Source organism: Monodon monoceros, unplaced genomic scaffold (assembly GCF_005190385.1).
Source record: "Monodon monoceros isolate NGI ecotype Baffin Bay Population unplaced genomic scaffold, NGI_Narwhal_1 Super_Scaffold_21, whole genome shotgun sequence".
Classification (NCBI taxonomy): domain Eukaryota; kingdom Metazoa; phylum Chordata; class Mammalia; order Artiodactyla; family Monodontidae; genus Monodon; species Monodon monoceros.
In genome coordinates, this window is record NW_021703778.1 from 90,987,202 (window position 1) to 90,992,161 (window position 4,960).

Below are 4,960 nucleotides of genomic sequence, written 5' to 3' on the forward strand. Positions count from 1 at the left end.
ATAGTTTTCTGAGTACAGGTCTTTTGCCTCCTTAGGTAGGTTTATTCCTAGGTATTTCATTCTTTTTGTTGTGCTGGTAAATGGGATTGTTTCCTTAATTTCTCTTTCTGATCTTTGGTTGTTAATGTATAGGAATGCAAGAGATTTCTGTGCATTAATTTTGTATCCTGCAACCTTACCCAACTCATTGATTAGTTCTAGTAGTTTTCTGGCAGCATCTTTAGGATTTTCTATGTATGGTATCATGTCATCTGCAAATAGTGAGTTTTACTTTTTCTATCCCAATATGTATTCCTTTTATTTCTTTTTCTTCTCTGATTGCCATGGCTAGGACTTCCAATACTATGTTGAATAATAGTGGCGAGAGTGGACATTCTTGTCTTGTTCCTGATCTTAGAGGAAATGCTTTCAGTTTTTCACCATTGAGAATGATGTCTGCTGTGGGTTTGTTGTATGTGGCCTTTATTATGTTGAGGTAGGTTCCCTCTATGCCCACTTTCTGGAGAGTTTTTATTATAAATTGGTGTTGAATTTTGTCACAAGCTTTTTCTGCATCTATTGAGATGATCATATGGTTTTTATTCTTTTTAAAATTATTTATTTATTTATTTATGGCTGCATTGGGTTATCGTTGCTGCAGGTGGGCTTTCTCTAGTTGTGGCGAGCGGGGGCTCCTCTTCGTTGTGGTGCGTGGGCTTCTCTCACTGAGGTGGCTTCTCTTGTGGAGCACAGGCTCTAGGTGCGCAGGCCTCAGCAGTTGTGGCGCACGGTCTCAGAAGTTGCAGAGTCACTGGCTCTAGAGCACAGGCGTCGCTGGCTCTAGAGCACAGGCTCAGTAGTTGTAGCGCACAGGCTTAGTTGCTCCACAGCAACTAATGTGGGGTCTTCCCAGACCAGGGCTCGAACCCGTGTCCCCTGCATTGGCAGGTGGACTCCAAACCACTGCGCCACCAGGGAAGCCGCTGGTTTTTATTCTTTAATTTGTGAATATGGTAAACAGACCAATCACAGGTAATGAAATTGAAACTGTAATTAAACATCTTCCAGCAAACAAAAGTCCAGGACCAGATGGCTTCACAGGCGAATTCTATCGAAATTTAGAGAAGAGTTAACACCTATCCTTCTCAAACTCTTCCAAAAAATTGCAGAGGGAGGAACACTCCCAAACTCGTTCTGCAAGGCCACCATCACCCTGATACCAAAATCAGACAAAGGTATCACAAAAAAAGAAAATTACAGAGGAATATCACTGATGAACATAGACACAAAAATCCTCAACAAAATAGTAGCAAACAGAATCCAACAACACATTAAAAAGATCATACACCATGATCAAGTGGGATTTATCCCAGGGATGCAAGGATTCTTCAATATACGCAAAACAACGAACGCAGGGTTCTTAAAAGACAAAAATGATGTTCTCTTTCTTACACTAGGACCGGCGTGCAAAGGGTTATAAATGTACTCCATTTTTATACATGTATTATAAGTATCTTGTAGCCATTAAATATTTTACAAGAACAATTTTTTTTAAAGTGTCAAGCGTATTAGAGGTTAGACACAAGAGGTAAGGCCACCATCCCAAGGCATATGTCGCCTCTCTTGAAAGAACTAGGTACATAAGGCTCTCGTGTTCTGGGCAGAGAGCAGGACAGGGGTTTGGGGTCTGCTCTACTCTCTTCTCTCAGGCTGGGCTGTTGAGGGGTGGGGATGAGACAGGAGGGCAGTGCCTATCTCAGACTGCCAGGGATTTATTACATTTGCAAAACTGGTCTGCAGATGCAGCATAAGATAGAGCACTCCATCCAGAATCACCCAGCCCGCGCCTGATTCCCCTGGCAGACGCATGCGCGCCTGATTCCCCTGGCAGACGCATGCACGCTGGATAACATCTCTAATATCCAGGAGGAAATGAATTCCCCTACTTGGTTTTCCCATCTGGCCTCGCCCCTTGCCACAATGAGTTTATCTGGCAGATCTCCCTTCCCTGTAAAAAGAGGAGAAATTGTTCTTCTACAACTCGGCTTTCATTATGAAAATGAAACTGTGTCCGCAGTGTTAACGGAGGTTTGTGACTAGCAGAAATTCTTCAGCCCGTTTTACAGAACAACAGATAAGGAACAGCTTGTTAAAAACCCCTCTGCTTGTAAACTACCTTCACAGATTAAGCTACCTTTAATTTGTTTTTTTACCCTGTTTAATTTCATACCCTCCAGGCATCGCATAGCCTGGGTAATATATCACAAGACTCCTTAACCACCCCTACAGATAACACTTCTGAAGTATGGGTCGCTATAGTAACAGGGGCTTAATTTGTTTTTTCAGAACTTTGAATCAGCTCTTGGTCAGTTCAATCTGGCTAAGGCTGGTTGGGACCACTGACCCTAAAGCTGGGCCCTCACAGGTGTCCAATGAACAACCTTTTGACATAAGAAGGCCAGAAGTCCACTCTCAGATCACACTAAGCCCCTCCATTTTTGAACATGCATCCCATGAAGAAGCATATAATCCAGATACGCCTGCGCAAAACACCATTTACCTCACCTTTCCCTACCTCTAATCACCTTTCCCCATGCCTAAGTCTACACTACTTCTTTATCCCATAAATAGCTCAAACCTTCAGAGAGGCGGATCTGAGATTTGTTCTCCCGTCTCCTGGCTTGGCTGCCTTGTGAATAAATTATCTTTCTGCCGCAAACCTCTGTGTCTCAGCATTTGGCTTGCCACACGTTGCGCAAACAAACCTGGTTTGGTAACAAAAGCATTATCAGTGTGGCAGGGGCTGGATATTGGTCGTTCTTTATTTTCTTCTTTTCTCCAACTTTTATGGATGGCTTTTGCATTAGAGCTCTGCTAGGCATAGGGGATGAATCAGGCATGAACTCTATCCGGGAAGAGTGAGCAGCCCAGTGGGGTAGACAGACTAGAAAGCAAATAATCATGGAACCAAGTGTAATAGAGGTAAACAAGCCTCAAGAGCAAAGAAAGATAAAAAGATTAATTCCACTAAGATGGTGGTCTGGGAAAGTTTCCCAGAGGAAACGGGTTTTTATTCCCTCTAAAGTAAAGTTAATATTTTTTCTTATTAGAAAAGAAATACATGCTTATTTCAGAAAAATGAGGAAAAATATGGAAAAGATATTAAAAACATTCCTTTCTCACCACCAAGACAACATAGTTAATCTCTTAGTGTATCACAAGAGGTACTAATCAAACTGAGTCCTTAAAAATGAGTAGCAGGTATTGGTGAAGTTCTGTTCCTTAGGCAGTGGGATGGGTACCTCATTGCTTTTCAGTGATTCATTGCAATGTACCTATGCATCAAATGTACTCTTTATTATTATTAATTAATTAATTAAATTTTGGCTGTGTTGGGTCTTCATTGCTCCGTGTGAGCTTTCTCTACTTGCGGTGAGTGGGGGCTACTCTTCGTTGCAGTGCACGAGCTTCTCATTGCGGTGGCTTCTCGTTGCAGAGCACGGGCTGTAGGCACGTGGGCTTCAGTAGTTGTGGCACACGGGCTTAGTTGCTCTGTGGTATGTGGGATCTTAGTTCCCTGACCAGGGCTTGAACCCATGTCCCCTGCATTGGCAGGTGGATTCTTTTTTTTTTTTTTTTTTTTTGCGGTATGCGGGCCTCTCACTGTTGTGGCCTCTCCCGTTGCGGAGCACAGGCTCCGGACGCGCAGGACGCGCAGGCTCAGCGGCCATGGCTCACGGGTCCAGACGCTCCGCGGCATGTGGGATCTTCCCGGACCGGGGCACGAACCCGTGTCCCCTGCATCGGCAGGCGGACTCTCAACCACTGCGCCACCAGGGAAGCCCTGGCAGGTGGATTCTTAACCATTGCGCCACCAGGGAAGTCCTCAAGTGTCTCTTAAATGTGTAAAATATCTCACAATTAAAAAGTGAATAAATAATATCTAGTAAAGGATTTGGGAAGGACTGGTCTAGATATTTCAGCTCCCACTAAACTAAAATTTAACTTTAAGGAATGCTGATGATAAAATTGGAACCATAGTGCACAAAATCATGTCTTTTTAGTTTCTAAAATTATAAGTTGCATAAAATCACAGGAGTAAAATAGAATTATAGAAGGAACTATGGGCCACAGGTAGGTAGAAAAAAATGATTAACTCAGATTAAAAACAAACAAAAAAACCTGAAATGGTATCTGAACCAATTTAAGCAATCAGAGATAAACCCAAGTTTCAGCCTCAGCCAAATGTTAAAAAGTGTTATCATTAGAGGAATGAATTTCATTTACATTCTGGAAATAAAGAAGTTTTTATAACCCTGTCCTTGATTAATGTTAAAACGACAATGTAAGGTTTAAGATTTTTTTTTAATGATGGGGTGTGCATCTACAATAAAAGTTTTTAGGTTTCAACTGGCAGAAGCTGGCCCTGGGGACTCAGGGACCTCTTGTGGATAACCAACAATTTATCAGTTCTAATCTGAAATGCCAGTCACTATTGTCTAGTGCTTAGTAAATGGTTTGGGTAAAAATGCATAAACAAATTAAGCTGAAATCAAAGTCTGAGTTATGACCCAGTGTTAAGGAAAGGTGGGAGGGGGGTCGCGTTTTCCAGGTAGAGAAAGGGTCATTCTAGGCAGAAAGCAGTCGAAAAGCTAGAAAGGGTGAATACGCGGAGCATATTCCGGGAACACTAAGTAATCTGGTGTAAATGGAGGGAAATGGAACCTCAGCTGGCCAGACCGTGGGGGTTACTGCTCTAGCATCCGGCCCAAGGGGTCTCCCAGCTTTCCCCCTCTTCCCGGCTTCTAACCCATTCTAGGATCCCCTTTCCTACTCTCTGCAGGTTTCTCCCCTCAGGCAGAGCCCGTGGCCCCGCCCCCTGAAAAAACCCTGCGCCGGAGGCGGAGCCTCGGTGACCTTCTCACCCCGCCTTCCTATAGGCGCGCGGGGCTGACGGTCGGCACCGTTTGATGACGTCACG